This window comes from Zonotrichia leucophrys, chromosome 9 (assembly GCF_028769735.1).
Source record: "Zonotrichia leucophrys gambelii isolate GWCS_2022_RI chromosome 9, RI_Zleu_2.0, whole genome shotgun sequence".
Taxonomy (NCBI): domain Eukaryota; kingdom Metazoa; phylum Chordata; class Aves; order Passeriformes; family Passerellidae; genus Zonotrichia; species Zonotrichia leucophrys.
The window spans coordinates 23,954,946-23,972,612 of NC_088179.1; the positions used below are offsets into that span (position 1 = coordinate 23,954,946).

The 17,667-nt window shown below is 50.3% G+C and overlaps 1 protein-coding gene across 1 annotated transcript in view; it reads right to left on the minus strand.

Annotated features, from left to right (window-relative positions):
• Positions 1-17,667, minus strand: part of SCHIP1 (schwannomin interacting protein 1) — a 95,648-nt gene that overhangs the window by 40,040 nt on the left and 37,941 nt on the right. The window lies entirely within an intron of this gene.

A 17,667-nucleotide genomic window follows, 5' to 3' on the forward strand; every position in this document is an offset into this window, starting at 1 on the left:
GGCGGCGGGGAAACGCCGCTCCGACGGGCAGAAACCCCCTGCTCTTGGGGCTCTGATCAATTGTTCTTGGTTTGGATTTCCTTTTTAAAAATTATAACCAGGATATTAGCTAATGTTGTGGTAGGAGCTATTGTAACTGGGGTTTTGTTACACAAAAAATGATTTCTATTTAAATGTTACTCTTTGTTCCCGCGGTTGTTGGGTCGGGACAATCCCAAGCATAAACCCAGGCTGGTAAAAGAATGGATCAGAGCAGCCCGGAGGGAAGGGGTGTGGGGATGGGGGTGGAGGAGAAGCTCAGCCTGACCCGGGCACAGGCGCTGACAGCCCCAAACCCGCCCTTTGCTGGGCTGACCCCAGTGTGGGCAGCACAGGATGGGGGATTCTGTCCCTCTGCCCTGCTCTGGTGAGACCCCACCTGCAGAGCTGTCCCCAGATCTGGGGGCTCCAGCGGGATATGGAGCTGCTGGAGAGAGGCCAGAGGGGAGCACGGAGCTGCTGCAGGGCTGGGGCCAGGCTGGGACACCTGGGGGGGCTCCCCTGGAGAGGAGAAGGATCCAGGGAGAGCTCAGAGCCTGCAGGGGCTCCAGGAGAGGGGCTGGGGACAGGGATGGAGGGACAGCACACAGGGAATGGCTCCCATTGGGATGGGTGGGACATTGGGAATTGGGAATTCCTGGCTGGGATGGGATTCCCAGAGCAGCTGTGGCTGCCCCTGCATCCCTGGCAGTGCCCAAGGCCAGGCTGGACACTGGGGCTGGAGCACCTGGGACAGTGGGAGGTGTCCCTGCCATGGCAGGGGTGGCACTGGGTGGGATTTGAGGTCCTTTCCAACCCAAAGCATTCCATGATTTTGTGGCTTGGTTTGGGAGGAGGTGGCTGTGTGGGGCTGTGGGTGACTGCAGGGAGTCACAGCAGTGACAAAGAGTGACATCCTCCCTCCCTCCCTCCCACGCCCCCAGGGACCACAGGGACCCGCCACCAACCCCTGCTGCCACCCTCTCCCTTGCTTTCCTTCTTGAAAAGTAATTTAAAGTAACTCGTTAAGAGTCTCCTATAAATAACTCTGCTAAAAAAAACTAATCTAGTTTCTGCATTCTGGGTCACCGAAGCCAAGTTTAACACGCAAATGTTCCCATTCCCAACTCCACAGCAAGGAGACCTTTTATGGCACTGTGGCTGAAATGGGGAGCACCAATCCCGTGGATCAGGAACTTCCACACAGGGCCTGGAGATGTGGCAGCGGCCAGCTGCCCTCTGGTCCCTGCAGTCCCAACCCTCTGGGTATGCATCTTAATTGGAATGTTGAAACATTGCATTGCATTAGGAGCTGATTTGGGGCAGGATTTTGTGTGAGAAATACCCTTGAGGTCACCCACGAGAATCAGAACATCTCTGAGTTATCCACTCTGCCTCCAGAGCAAATCCAAAATGAATTCCAGCCTGTCCCTGCGCTGGGAGGAAATGAGCTCTACCCCAAGAGCAGCACGAGGGGTTAAAATGAAAGGCTGTGCAGGGTGAGGAGGTGATGCCAGAGGTGGGCATGGCACAGACACCCAGGGAGTGGGCACAGCTCAGGGGAATCCCCCTTCGAGGGTCCCCAGGCCTGAATTGTTGGGAATTCCTGAGGGATGAGAGGGAGAAGGGAACATCTGCGGCCCTGAGCTCCTGGCACTGCTGAGCTGCTCCTCTGGGGGGCCTGGCCGGGCAGGGGGAGCTGAGGGGAGGGAAAGGAAGGGAAAGGGAGGAACGGGAGGGGTCTCCTGTGCCAGGTCCGGCTCCTCATCCCCTCCTGGGCAGCAGCAGCGAGCCTGGAGGGGCATCCCGGCAGTCCTGGGAGTACCAACCCCACCAACATCGGATGGGACAAACACCGGGAACAGGGCAGGGCTGGGGCTGAGAGCTGTCAGCGTCCTGGGGCCATCCCAGGCTGGGAGTCACAGACTCACGGACAGGAGCTCCAAACTCATCCTTGTCCCTGTCCCAGGTGCTCCCAGCCCTGTCCAGCCTGGCCCTGGGCACTGCCAGGATTCCAGGGCAGCCACAGCTGCTCTGGGAGCTCCATCCCAGCCCTCCCCAAAGGGAGGAATTCCTTCCCAAATCCCTGTGGCAGTGGGAAGCCATTCCCCCCTGCTCTGCCCTGGTTAAAATCCCTCTCTTTTTTGTAGGAGACTTTCAAATCCTACAGCTTTTCTGTAGGAGACTCCAACCCCCAGGCAGGGCTTTGGAGGATAAAGGGGCCGGGATACACAGGGAATAGCACAGGGTTTATTTGGGATTAACCTTTCCCTTGAGGTGTCTCCTCCAGGTGCTCAGCCTGGATTATCCCAATTTTCCCTCCTGACCCCCAGGAGCAGCTGAATCCCTCCCTGCTTCCCTCCCAGGCTGCCTGGTGCCTGAAACTCCACAAAACCAGCAACTGCAAAGTGCAGGTTTAAAAATAACCCCAGCAAATGGCAGGAAGGAGCAAAATCCTGGAGATGAATTACGCGGGGAAGAGGTTCCACCACGGGGCTGGGAGGGGGTGGCATTTATACAGTTTGTGTGCTGCAATTCTTTATTTGGGGCCGTTTCACGTCACCGCCAGCCTCACAGGGGAGTTTTGGCTGAGCAAAGGAGGCGCTGCCTCCCAGGCTGGGGACAGTTTGATTTATGGGATCTTCGCTGGGGGAGTTTCTTCCCTTCATCACCCTGGGTGCACTGATGATGTTTGGTGGAGGACAAGAGCGCTTCCCTCTCCCTGAATTTCCCAGTGTGGCAGCTGGAATGGCATGAAACGAGTGGCAGGCACTTCCCATTCCCAATTTTCCCATTTTAGTGGGATAAAGCTGCTTCAGCCTTCATTCAGTTGATGCTTTAAGGTGTCAGTCCTGGCAAATCCCTCCCTGCTGCCCTGTCCCCAGACACATTTGTTTCCTCACAAGGTTTAACACATCACACACGTGATTTTTCCAAGTTTCCCTTTTCTTTTTCCCCACTGCAGACAGATCCAATAATTTTTAACCTCATAGTAAACCCTCCTCACTTCTAATTATACCCAGGGAACATATTTCTGCTCGACCTGCACAGGAAGGAGGCAGCTCTTGCTGTTCCAAACACAAATAGCGTTTCTCTCTTCCACAAAACCTTTTCCAACACCATGGAAAACTTGGGATTTGTAGGAATTTTCAAGGGTGTGAACACAAACCCTTGGAGATGAAAGAATCTGGTTCACAGCTCTTTTATCCAGTGCAAAGGAGGTTTAATGCAAATAAGGCTTGTGGGGTTGATTCTGAGGCAGAAATACATCACAAAAATCCAATTTTTATTCTTTTCCTGGTGTTGGTTTCAAAGGCAGTTTGCTGATTATCACAAGCCTTAAATTGATTCGATTTTTCTATTTTGGCACTGCTGTAACCCCATTCTAAAATGGGTTTCTTGTGTTCTCTCCTGCTAAATTGCAGAAGTTTTTGGGTCAGAGAAGAAGGGAAGCAGGGAAGTCTCAATCACCCTTAAAACACCATAAATCCCTAAATATGGGAACATTTCTGCCAGCTGGGTCTTTATCCCAACACCCTCATATGCACCCAGAGCTCCCAAATTGTGTTTTTACTTTAAAAACTGGGTTTGGGGTTTTTCCTGTAAGTGAGTCCCAGACAGAGCTGAGCACTGTCCCTGCCCAGGTGGGATTTTGGGATTTGCCGGGGAAATGATGCTGGGAGCAAAACATCCTTGGGATAAAGCAGGGAAGGGAAGTTTCCTGTGACCACAAAGAGTTTCCCTTTCCTGAAAGGAGAAGGGCTGCACTGAGAGCAGGGCACATTTCCTTTTCTGCTGCAAGCCCTCTGTGAGCATTCCTGGGCTTTGTTCATTCCATGGGCAGGAAAAAGCTGCCGGAGTTCAGCTGGGACAGGGGAAGGTGCCCCAGCCCAGGGGGTTGGAACTGGATGAGCTTTAACGTCCTTTCCAACCCAAACCATTCTGGGATTCGATTTGATAATTCTGGGATAAATATTCCGTCAGAGTGGAATATTCTACAGCTTACCCATAGAGCAAAGTTGTCTCCTCTCCAGAAATCCCAATAACATCCTGCAGGCCCTGTGCACTCCCATTATCCCAATATCTGCCTTTGGGGTCAGGAGCACCAGGATGCCCAATCCCTGCCTTTGGGGTCATGGATTACACTGGGATGCCCAATCTTTGGGATTATGGATTGCACTGGGATTCTGCCCCCTGCCCCAGGTTTTCCAGCCCTGTGCATCCCTGAGATTCCAGCACCAAACCAAACCCCACCCCTGAAACACCAAATTAATGGAAATTAATTTAAAGCTAGGCATGGTGGGGACTCACCTGCAGCTCCTTGTGGGGCAGGGACAGGACCCATGGGGCTGCATTCCCCTCTGGAATGCTGCATCCTCCCTCAGGAAGCTGCAGGGCACAGGAGTCCCATGGCACAGCATGCCTGCCCTTGGGGCATTGTTCTCCTGCCGCTGGGATTTGCAGGTTTAACTCTTTAAATTTAGCAAATTAAATTTAGCCAATTAATCCTTTGCTTAATTTAGAGGGGGAGGGAAATCACAGCAGGACTCTGAGCAGTGGCACTGCCACCAAAGCCCTTCTGGTGGCACAGGAGGGGACAGAGGTGCAGGAGGGGACAAGGGCAGCATCCCAAAATAATCCCTTTTAGGCCAGGCTCAGCATTTTGGGCTGTGGCAGATCCTGTGCTCCAAAATGGGATTTGATGCTTGCTGGGATGGCTCCACCCTGCCAGGGCTTCCCTCACTCCCAGAAGTTTTCCCCACACCCTAAAACACCCCCAAAGTCCACATGGTCTCTTTTCCTTTGGAAAAACTGGAGGATGAAGGAGCTGCTCCTGCCCAGACTGGTTTTCCCCTAAATGATTTGCTCTGGGATGAATCCTGAAATCATGGAATGGGTTGGAAAGGACCTTAAAGCTCATCCCATTCCCTATCCATGGGCAGGGACACTTTCCCCTATCCCAGAGTGCTCCCAGCCCTGTCCAAGCTGTGCTGAAACAACTCCAGGGATGGATTTTCTTCCCCTGCACTGAAACAATCCCAGGGATGGTTTTGCTTCCCCTGTGCCTGCCCCAGCCCGGAAGCTCAGGAGGGCCAGGAAAATCCTTGGAATAAACAAAAGGAATCTCCTTATCTGTCCAACAGCCTCTGGAATGCCTTGCGATCATCAAGGCCAGGGGGAAAAAAAAATTGCCCTTTAATAAAGTGCTGTGGAAGGCACGTGGGTAAGGAATGCGAGCAGGGAAATAGCTGGAATATTTCAAATGCATGAATCCACAGAGCCCTGCTGAATCTTAATATTTATGTTGCCTCCTCTAAATGCATTAACTCCCGAATCCCAGCGTGTGCACAGAAGATTTGCAGCATTTCTCCCCCAAAATTCCTCCTGATCCTTTGGGCAGAGAGGAATCAGCCCCCGAAGGAAGTCTCAGCTTAATTAAGGAGTGCGTTAATCACCTTGGGGGCCTCCGGCTGTCACGGAGAGGGGCTGGATCCAACAGGAGCGGGGAGGAGCGAGCTCAGCTCCAGGAGAATGCGGGAGGGTTCATCCCACCTGCCCAAAGCTGGGAATGTTTGCAGCAAAAACCAAAATTCAGGAATTTCTCCCCAAGTTTTTGTTGCATCCTGGGCGATCCAGCTCGCTGCCTGACTTGGGGCTGAGGACTGTACATTTTCAGGGACTGCAAATATTTCACAGTGAATCATTTTATGTCCAAGTCAGCTGAAGGAGAGGCACAGAAAATGGTTTGGAAGAATAAATTTTGGCGATTCCTGCCACAATCCGCAGCGCCACCAGGACGCCCCTCGCTGCCAGCACCGTCTGAGCCCGGCTCAGGGGTTGAGTCAGGTTACAGATAATTAATTGAGTCAGGTTACAGATAATTAATCCCAGCCTAAAGCAGCCAAAGCCTGGAGCGAACCGGGAGAGGGGAAGGTGCAATTCCGGCTGCAAAAGGAATTCCTGCTTCAAAGGGAGGGATCAAATCCCAAAATCCGCTCCATTCCCAGGGAATTCCGAGCCAACAGAACTGCCGGTTCTCGGTTCCAGCCAGGGACGATTGGACAATTCTCCTTGGCTGTTTCTGCCCCTGCAGACCCTGCTCCCATCGGGGTGTGCTTCAGCTTTGCTTTTCCCTGGAGACTCCTGAGATCCTCAATCAGCCCTTCCAAGGAGCCACCGGAGCAGCGCAGCTCAATAACCGGGCTCAGAGCAAACTGTGCTGGTTTAACTTTTGGGTTTTATTCTGAATCCCAGGCCCAAACTCCCTGTGCTGCCTTCTCCTCCCTGCTTTTCCTCTCCTTTCTTTGCCAGAGGTGGTGCAGATGTGTGGGATGGTCCCTGGGATGCTCACAGCATTCCCTGGATGTGTGTGTGTGCTCCTTGGCTCCCCTGCTGCTTTGGGGGATGAAAAGGTTGGATTTGATGGGCTGGGAGGGCTTTTCCAACCCAAATTCTTCTGGGATTGCTTTTTGTTAATGATTCTGAGATTCCTTTTTGTTAATGATTCTGGGATTCCTTTTTCTTTCATGATTCTGGGATTCTTTTTTGTTAATGATTCTGAGATTCCCTTTTCCTTAGTGATTCTGGGATTCCTTTCTCCTTAATGATTCTGGGATTCCTTTTTGTTAATGATTCTGGGATTCCAAGAGCTGGTTTTGGGAAGGTATCACTGACATCCCTGACCCATTTCTGGTGTCCCCCTTGAGCATTTCCCTGCAGTTATCCCCAAAAACCGAGGTGCTGCATCCATGGGGCAGCCCCAAAGTCACAGGATCATGGAATTGTATAGGTTAGAAAAGATCTCCAAGATCATCCAACCTGAGTCTGATCCCCTCCTTGTCCCCAGCCCAGAGCCCTGAGTGCCACCTCCAGGAATTCCTTGGACACCTCCAGGGATGGGCACTCCAAACCTCCCTGGGCAGCCCCTGCCAAAGTTTATTCACCTTTCCAAGGAGAAATTCTGTGATCCTGACCGCCACTGCGTCATCTCCTGTCCTGTCCTGAGATAAATCCCAACCCTATGCAAGACCTGCCCTGGCCCAGCCTGAGGCCGTTCCCTCTGCTCCTGTCCCTGTTCCCTGGGATAAGATCCCAAATCCCCCCGGCTGTCCCCTCCTGTCAGGAGCTGTGCAGAGCCACAAGGTCCCCCCTGATCCCCCTTTGCTCCGGGCTGATTCCCTTCCCCAGCTGCTCCCCCCGGGATGTGCTGTCTGAGGAAGCCAGAGGAGCAGCCCAGGAGCTGCACAGGCACAGATTCCCGTCAGGCACTGCAGAGTTGCTCTCCACAACAGCTGAGTGTGGAGCAGCCGCCTGGGAGGGGGAATTGCTGTGGGGAGCTTTCCCTCGCCCTCCCTTGGGATGCAGGCTGCACACAGGGAAAGGCTGGAGAGACATCCCTGTCACCACCCCAAACACTCTGCACCATCCCAAGGCTCTTTCCTGGCTTTTCCCTGCTCGGTTTTCCCAAATACACAAATGGCCAGAGATTCCTCATGTGCCTCATCAGGAACGTGGCCACCCGGCCCAGGGAAGTATTTTTATACTCATTTCTATTCAAAAAAAAGAAATACAACTTCAGAAAAACCCCCAAACTCCTTTATGACACGCGAATCCAGGGAAAATAAAATCTGTGACTGCAGCAAATGGAGCAGCGAGGAAGGAGCTCTGCTCCCTGATGAGGAATTGTGCTTCACCCACAACAGATGCAGCTCTTGATATTTGTTTTCTGCATAAATCTACATTTTAGGCTGAAAGCAACTGCTCAGGCTTTGTCTTGCTCTGTTCCATCCCTCACTGCTCTTTTCAGCCTCACACAAACAGCTCCAGTTTGGGCTTTTCCAGCCCCAGATCCCAACTTTGCTGCAGGCCAGGTGGAGTTCAGATGTTCCTTTGTCCATGGTTATCAATTCCTGCCAGCAGGGATGGTCCATCCCAGCCCCAGGGATGGGCAGAGCCCTCAGGGGAACAGGGAGGGAGCAGCTGGAGTGGGTGCTGTGCCTGCAGGGTGGGAGCTGGGGATGGGAATTGTGTCAGGACATGGGAATTGTATCAGGACGTGGGGCTTGTGCTGCAACTTCAGAGAATCCAGGAATGGTTTGGCTTGGAGGCACCTTAAATCCCATCCAGTTGGTGTCACAGACATCTTTTATGGAAAATCTTTTCCTTAGGATTTTTCCTCCTGAGAAGCTGAGAGGCCTCAGGAACAAAATGTGAATATTGATTATCTGCTGCTGTGGAATGCAACAGGTGCATCTGGGATTGGTCTCGTGGTTGTTTCTAAATAATGGCCAATCACAGCCCAGCTGGCTCAGACTCTCTGTCTGAGACACAAACCTTTGTTATCATTCTTTCTTTTTCTATTCTTAGCCAGCCCTCTGATGAAATCCTTTCTTCTATTCTTTTAGTACAGTTTTAATGTAATATATATCATAAAATAATAAATCAAACTTCTAAAACATGGAGTCAGATCCTCGTCTCTTCCCTCATCCAAGAACCCCTGTGAACACGGTCACACAGTGCCACCCCTGATCCCACATTATATGGAAGAAAAAACCCAAAGCCAACTCCCCAAACCAACACAGACTCATGTGCCTCATCATAAATGATGCATTATAAATATCTTATATGAGATATAAAGTCACTTCCAGCCCCAACCATTCCATGGTTCTTCCCATGACTCTGATTTACAGCTCGTATTGCAGCCAGGCCTTTGGGAATGGCCTCGTGCTGCCGGATTTCCCCCTGCAATGGGAAGCTGGAGAACAGAAAGAGGAAAATCCTCTTAGCAGGGCTGGGGCGGCTGTGCCAGGCTCCAATTAACACCAGAGGGTTCGTTATTAATTATGGGAATGAGGGAAAACGGGGGATGTTAGAGCTGGGGGAAAGGAGATGGCCCCAAAGAGCTGCCAGGGAGGGGAGAAGGAATTCCTGGGAAGCAGAACTGGATCAGGGATGGAGGATGGAGCCACCCCAGTGTTCAAATTCCCAGACACCTCCGAGGCCTGGGACACCCCTGAAATCCCAAAGCTGCTTTTCCCTGGAGCCAGAAGGCCTGGGGATATCCAAGGTGTTGCTTTTCCCCTGGGAGGGTGCTGGAGTTTAACTTTGCTCTGCTCCCAAACCAAATCCCTCCCCATGTCCAACCCTCCACAAAACCCAGCCCAGGCAGGGATTTTAACTCCAGCCAAGAGGAGTCTGAAACCCAGGGAATTTCAGGAAATGATCCAAACACACCTTGTCCAAAGCTTTGAGGAGTTCAGATGCACAGTACAGACCCCAGACATACCCAAAGGACTGGGGGGTTTATGGGGTGGACACCCCTTTCCCAGGTTCTGTGTCCCCAATTCCCATCCCTACCGATGGATTGTGGCTGTGAGGGGCAGCACATCCATGGAGCAGCTGCTTCCCTTCCTTTCCTCCCTCCCAGGGTGGGAATCCAGGGCTGGAGCAGCCCCTGGCACCAGGGATCATCCCAAGGGATGCAGGGAGGGATCCTGGACCCGGGGGTGCTGTGGAGGAGCTGCACATCCCAGCGGATCCCACAATTCCTGGACAAAATTCCTGCCTGGCTCTCCCTGCCCCCAGCACATCCATCCCTGAAGATGCTGAGTCACAATCCCAAATTCCCAGGAAATCCACAGCTCTGCTGGCAGAGTCTCACAGTTTAAAATCCCTCATGGAATAATTCCCGATAAAATCCCCAGCCCCACAAACTCCCTTTAGGTCACTCCAAGGAATTTGTCCCCTGTCCTTGATGCCCTTTTTGAGAAACAAAAATGCAAAATTCATCAAATCAATCAATTAAGGTTAAAAATAATGACCTAAGATCCATTAAGATCCCTCCCAAGGATCCAAGATTTGCCAGTGAAGTTGTTGCTCCTGCAGAAGAATAAAATCCATGGATATTTTTGGCTGCTGAGCTCGGAATGGAGCCTGGGGTGCATTTTGGGGATGTGGAGAACAAGCCAAGACATTTTGTACTATTATTTGTACTATTATTTTTACTCTGTACTATTATTATTATTATCATTATTACTATTACTACTAAGTGCTGAGTGCCCCTTAATAACAATAAATGTCTTAAATAAATAAGTAAATAAATAAATAAATAAAGCCCAAGTAAGTGTCCAATTAAATATCTAAACAAACAAATAAGCATTTTAATAAATAAACAAATGTCTTTAAAAACAAATGAATGACCAAATAAATAAATGCTTTAATAAGCAATGTATTTGTGAGCTGCTGAGGTGGGCCCAGGCTGAGCTGGAATCAGAAACCCTGGAGTTCTTCTCTATCCTTCAGCTCCTTCCCGGTGCCTATAAAATCCTCCTCCTTCCAGCGAGGCCCAGGAGGGTTTTTTGGGAATTATTTAAAGGATCTGTGCCCAGACTGTGCCTCTCAGAGGGGACAGAGGTGCAATCGAGCCGCAGAGCAGCGATTTCGGGGTACTCACATTCATCTTCCACTCCGGCTCCTTTCAGGGCATTTTGGGGCGATCCCGGGGGTTGGGATGTCGGGATCCCCGCTAGGGCTGCGCTCCCCCGTTCCCCTTCCCGCTGCCCATTCCTCTGGGATTCGCCCGCGGAGTTGAAAAATCCACTTTGAATTCCTCCGGCATCCGCCGTTCCCGCTGAGCTCCGCGTCCCGCCGCTCCCCAAAGGATCTCCCAAATTCCAGACGGCTCCTGGAGCAGCCGTGACCCCCGGGATGGAGGGAGATCCCTTCCCGAGGAAAGCGGGATGCTGCTCTCTCCAAAAATCCTCCCCTTCACAAGGCTCGACCTTGCCAGGGAAATCCTGTCTGCCCTGAATTATTCATCCTCTTCCCGTGCTGCTCCAGCAGACAATTCCAAGCATTAATATGCCATGACTTTTTATCCTTTTGGGGTTGTTTCCCCCCCTGCTTCCGAGCTCACGCCATCCTGGAGGTGTTCAGAGCATTCCTGGGATTTCCTAGGTGGAATCCCGGTGGGAATGAGCCCAGGAGCAGCTCCGGGAACAGGGATAGCAGGGCTGGATCCAGCCGGAGCTGCTGCTCCTGGCAGCGCTTCCCAGCCTGCCTGGCCGTGGAATGCAGGGGAGGCATCCAGCAATGCAAGGAAAAACCCGGAGCAAGGAAAATCCGTGCTGGGAATTCCAGGGAAAACCGTGGGATTGTCCTTTTTCAGGAATGCTGTTGAGGTGGTGGCCAGGCCGGGCTCTGCTCCCCGTGGTGCCTGCTGGCTGCATCCCTGTGGCTCCCACCTGGAATTTCACTCCTTGTGGCAATCCCAGACCTGCTCCAAGGTCTGGAAATGGATTAAAGTGTCCAGAGGATCCTTTTTCCTTCCTCATGGAATCCAGATTACAGTCAGAATGGAAATTAAGCTGCCCCACCGTGGCCTAACCCCAAAATCCACTCATTCCCATGGAAAACCCCTTTCCATTGGAAGTGGGATGAGCAATTAGCTCGTCACTAACACTTCCTCTTGAAAGGGCAGGAAAAGTTGGAATTCCTGCCCTGTTGGCTGAATAAATGACATTCCAGCAGCAGGGAACTCCAGCCAATGAATTCTCAGCCTCAATTCCTTGCGTTTGTTATCCCCTGGATTATTTTTCATATTTAAGATGGGTTTATTGCTACCCTGGGCTGTGTCTGAGAGGGGAAGGGTGAAGGGAAACCCAAGCCGTCCCAGCATGGAATTCCCAGGCTCCTGCAGCTCCAGTTTATCCAAAATGGGAACAGACAGATTCCAACAAAATCCCCCTTTTCACGGATTTTGGAAAGAAGGGAATACTGGAAATATTTTCCCTATGGATGAGAACATGAAGCTGCACTTTGGGATGGGCTGTCCTTGGCTGGAGCAGGAGCCAGCTCTGGGATTGGGAACTCAGTATTTAGTGGGATTCGAAAATACCTGATTCCACCTGGGGAAAAAATTATAAATCTCTAAATCCAGCATTGCTGGGAGCTGAGTCCTGATCCACCTGGAGGGTGCCGTGTTCCACTGCAGGAACTGTGAGGAGCTCTTTTAAATATAGCACCGAAATTAACCCAAATGAGGCAAACATCGCGTCTGAGAACCGTTTATTTGTAACGAAATAAAACCAAAATAAAAAGGATTTACCCTACTAAAGAGGGGTAGGAAAGGCAGAGCAAGGGGGAGGAAGGTGGGAGGGAGAGAGAGGGGAAACAAGGCGTTAAAAAAACAAAATAAAAAGGAGTTACCTTACTAAAAAGGGGTAGAAAAGGCAGAGCAAGGGGGAGAAAGATGGGAGGGAGATAGAAACAGGAGACAGAGGGAAAAGAGGGGGATAGCAGCGGCGCTCGGGGGGTGCCGGCCGTGTCCTCGGGCCGGGGCTGTGCTCGCTGCCGGCCCGGGATGGCTCCTGAGGCCATGGGCACAGGTGAGGGGAGACTCGAGGGACACGGGAGGGACAGAGCCAGCACAGGGTGTGGGCAGTGCTCTGGATCGGGGTTCGGGCAGGGAGCAGGAAAGAAGCAGGAGGGACACGGGGAGGGAGGACAGAGATGAGGGAGAGCCAGGAGAGCCGTGAGGGAGAGAGGGGACAGCCTGAGGGAGAGCCGGGACAGCCGTGAGGGAGAGCGGGGACAGCCTGAGGGAGAACCGGGACAGCCGTGAGGGAGAGCCGGACAGCCTGAGGGAGAGGGGACAGCCTGAGGGAGAACCGGACAGCCTGAGGGAGAACCGGGACAGCCGTGAGGGAGAAACAGAATAGACAGCCATGAGGGAGAACCGGGACAGTTGTGAGGGAGAAACAGAATAGACAGCCATGAGGGAGAGCCGGGACAGCCCTGAGGGAGAGACGTGAGGGAGAGCGGGGACAGACGGGGCAGCCATGAGGGACGGAGAGCTGAAAGGCAAAAGGCCAAAAAGGACAAAACCCGGGCTGGGCTCGGGGTAAAAGGGACAAAACGGGCCGAGGCCAAGGCAAAAGGGATAAAAAACGGGCCAGGGCAAAAGGGATAAAACACAGGCTGGGCCCGGGGTGAAAGGGACAAAATACGGGCCAGGGCAAAAGGGATAAAACACGCCTGGGCCCAGGGTGAAAGGGACAAAACAGGCCGGAGCCAGGGGTAAAAGGGACAAAACACGGGCTGGGCCCAGGGTAAAAGGGACAAAACTGGAAAATAAAAGGAAATTGGCTCCTCACAAGGGGATTAAAGGGGGCTGTGGGAGTGGGACCTTGTGTTATGTCCATACAAATCTGCTTCTCTCAGATCTTCCCTCACTTTAGCCAGGACCAGTTTGTCCCCGACTCCCTCAGAATTAATTAATTAATGAACTGTTAATGATGTGCTACAACTCCAGGCATGGACAGTTCCTTGTGTCCCTTAATCCCCCCTTTCCAATATGGGATTAGGGTTTTCCCTAATGGGTTTCTGCTAATTCCTTATGAGATTGGAGCACAAACAAACACATCCCTGATTCCATTGCCATTCCCACGCCGTGAACACATCCCTTGGAAAAGGACGGGGAAAGGGGAATGGCTTCACAAGGACAGAGGGATGGAAGGGACATTGGGAAGGAATTCCTTCCTTCACAAGGACAGAGGGATGGAAGGGACATTGGGAAGGAATTCCTTCCTTCACAAGGACAGAGGGATGGGTGGGACATTGGGAAGGAATTCCTTCCTTCACAAGGGCAGAGGGATGGGTGGGACATTGAAGGAATTTCTCCTGGAGGCTGGAATGGATTTTCCCAAGGATGCCCCATGCCTGGGAGCGTCCAAGGCCGGGCAGAAGCACCCTGGGACAGTGGGAGGGTTTTAAATTCATTGTCACAGAAATGTACAGATCATCCAAGAAAAAAATGCCAATTTTTCTAGCAGCAATAAAATTGTAGGAAGCTCAAAAATGGGGATTCATTTCCAAGCACCAGCCCTTGAAATCTGTCCGTGAACTTCTCCTTTCCACAGGCTCTATGGATGGTGGGAAAAGGCAGGGAAAATTCCCCCTTTTTCCAAGTCAAACCACAAATAAAGCAATCCCAAACCAAAATTCCAACCCTTCCAAGCCTTAATTCCATTCTGCCTTTTAAATTCCAACTTGTCATAATTCACTTTTCCATAATAAAGCTTGGAAACCTCACCCCCATCAGAGGTTATTCCCTTAAATAACCTGACCTAAGTTTTAAAATTCCTTTTCTTAGCAGACTAAAAGGAGCTGTGAAGGTTCCAGCAGCAGCTGACAGGAAATGCAGGCTGACACTTGGAGCAGGAGAATCCCAGGAGAGGTGTCCTCAGTGCCCTCCTGGAGACTTTCTTTAGGTAAATTTTAATTTTTTCACGGATCAGCACAGCTGGAAAATCGACACAAAGTGCTCCCTGCAAGTTTCCACCAGAAAAAAAAATTAAAATAAAACCACATTTTTTTTTACATCTCTTTTCTCCTTGCAGGATCTTAGGGATGTGTTAATCCTCAGGGGATTCCTCGCAGGAAGAGCCACAAGGCAAAAAAATTCATTCAAGGTTTAAAGAAAAAAAAGGTGAGGAATGTTCAAGAGAGAATTTTTCATTTTTCAAGGATTAAACCATGCCCAGCTCAAACAAAATCAAGGAAAATAAATCCCAGAAAAAAGTGAATAAATCCCAGAATTTGGCATTCTAGGTCCATCTGCTGTTGGAAATATGGAAAGATCATCAAGATATTTTGGCTGTAAAATACCTCCAGCAGGGGCAGATTGGGGGAAAGCCTCCTGAGCAAAGCTGGAGTGAAAAACACCCAGAGAGAATGGAGGAAAGGGCAAAAAATGGGGTGAAAATTATTAAAAAAAGGAAAAAACCCCAAAAAAACAGTGGGGGTAGTGGCACATAAAATTGGAGGGGAAAGCCCCCAGAAAATGAGATTAAAGGGAAGAAATTGAGCAGGCAGGAAAAAAAAGGCATGGGACAGGTCCACATAGGAGCACAGTGACAGGAAAAATACAGCAAAAAGGGGGAAAACATGCACCAAAAAGTTGAGAAAATACAGCAAAAAGGGAAAAAATACACCAAGAAGTTGAAAAATTACAACTTTAGGTTAAAATCTGAATTTATTTCCCACTTGGGCAGTGGTGGAGCCTGAGCAGGGCAGGATCAGCCTGGTTCCCTTTCCCTGATTCCCTGCTTGGAAAAAAGAGATTCCAGAGCAAGTGAGGCCATTAATTATTAATTATCAGTGGAGAATTCAAATTGGAACGAAACCTTGGATGATTTAAAATAAACCCAAAGCAGAGCTGAGCTGCAGAGGGGGAGGGAGGGCTCTGGAAAAGCTGGGAAGAGCTGCTCCAGAGGGATAAATAATTCACAGGGCTTTTCATTTATTCAGCTTTCTTTACTTTCCTAATGTTCCAGGGAGGGAGGGAGGGAGGGAGGGATGGGGATGAGTGGCTCAGGCAGGAGAGGAGGGAATGAGGAGAGCCCAGAAATCCCTGTCCTGCAATCCCAGCGTTTCAGGGCATGTTTCAATCCCTATTTGACATTAAAAATGGGATTTTATATCCATTGATCTCCATGAGGTGGTTGAAATCAGCCCTCAGTAATTAATTCACTCCTGCAGGCACAGGGATGTTCCTCTCTGGTGTCTCTGGAATGAGCACTGGGCATTCCCACCCTGCTGCTCCAGGTTCCTCACTCTGGGATATCCTGGAATGATGGCTTAGGAAGAGCTCCAGGCTCTCCCTGTTTTGGAGAGGATGTGGGAGCACAGGGAATGAGGAGAGCCCAGCCATTCTTCTGCTGCAATTCCAACCTTTCAGCACACATTTCAATCCCTATTTGACACCGAAAGTGGGATTTTATCTCCATTGATCTCCATGAGGTGGTTGAAATCAGCCCTCAATAATCAATTTATTCCTGGAGGCACAGGGCTGTGCTTTCCCGGTGCCTCTGGAATGAACACAGGATATTCCCAACCTCCTGCTCCTAATTTATTCCCCGTCCTGTATTTATTTCTCAGGCTCCCTGATCAGGGGGAAACAAGTGATTAGCGCTGATGGGAGCCTAATCAAGAGATTATCAGCGAGGACAATAAAATCAGCGCTGAGAGACAAAAGAAATCCCTCCTGGAAATGCAAATTCCGGCTGGGACAACAATCGGATTTTGGGATTTTGGGCTCCGGCAAAGGGATAAATTTGGGTTGGGAGGGCTCAGGTGAGCTCAGAAAAGCGGAGTCAGCTTTAATTGCAGGAGTTAATTTGCATTTTTGCGGTGACATCACTCGGCAGCGGTGACACAGCGAAATTAGGGATTTATTCATGGATTTGGGAGAACTCTTCACTCCTGGAGTGCGGTTTTATGGATGAGCGGGATGGGAATGACGGGGCTGAACCCCGGAGCAAAGGGAAAGTTTGGGATCCACCCCGGCCGGGATTTTCCCAGGGGCAGGAGGAAAACCAGCGCTGGGAATTGCTCAGGGACCAAAGTGCCATGGAGCCTTTCCCAAAGCAGGAATTGGGGTGGAAAACAAATCGCCCCTCAGAAAGCAGCTCCAAAGCACAATCCCTGCAGGATTTCCTGGAGGGTCTCACAGCAGCACCCCAAATTCCCTTGGCTCTGTGAAACAGGGGCACCTCGGGTCCCAAATCCAGCTGGGAAGAAGCAATTCCTGGCTTTGAAAATGAGGATTTTTAGCACCAATAATTCCTTTGTGTCATTTGCTGCATTTCAGGTCAGGGAATTGAAGGGCTGAGTGAAATTGGTGGAGACCAGAACCAAAAAGAGCTTTGATCTGAGGCCAACCCTCAGCATTAAAACTGCAGCTTGATCCCAAAAGTTCTTAACTGGGGTGACACTTTTTAAATTCCTATTTTTTTATTTTAATTTTTTTAAATTTTAGTTTTTAAAATATTTATTTAAATTTGTAAAAATTTAATTGTTTTGAGTTTTCTTTTTAATTTTTAACTTTTTAAAAACGGTTTTATTTTCCACCACAAAAACATTGCTAACCCCTGGTCACAGGAACAAATCTATCCATGGACACCTCAAGGGTGCTCCAATCCCACATCTGGACACAGCTGGGTTGGGATCAATAAAAATCAAGGATTTCAAGGCTCCTCTCATCCCAGGAACAGCAGCTCCAGGGTAAATTCCCCTCCCAGGAAACACAGTAAAAAATCCAATGGCAGCACAAACTCTGGCCAGGATCTCCTGCATCCCAAACTAGGAGGTGGCAGCAGCAGAGAATTTAATGAAGAATAAAGAACTTTTTAGAGCAGCACTGCTGAGCAGCTTTTGGAGCAGCTTTTTATCACTGGAGAGGGGAAAACTGCCAATTTTCTTTGCTGGTTTCCATTTCTGCAACTCCTGCCAGCCAAAATAGTGAGAGGCACAGAAACTTTTCAACTGAGATCTGGCAGATTGGTGGGAAAATAAATTTCTTTGAGTTCCACACTTTTCCCTTGATGCTGTTCCTGGGAAGAGGATTTGCAGCTGGATTTGCAGCTTCTCAGTGTCAATCTTTTCTAGGAATTGTTAATAAAAGTCAGAGCTCCTGGGGGCAGAGGGTGGGGTTGTTGTCTGATGTCTCAAATGTAGAAAATTGTAATAATCCCTCATTAATTCCATCAGCTCCCTGGCAGACAACTGCTGGATAATTGGAGGGGGAAGGATTGAAAGGAGGATCCTGATTTAACACCCAACTTCCATACCAGTGAAACCCTGGGAAGA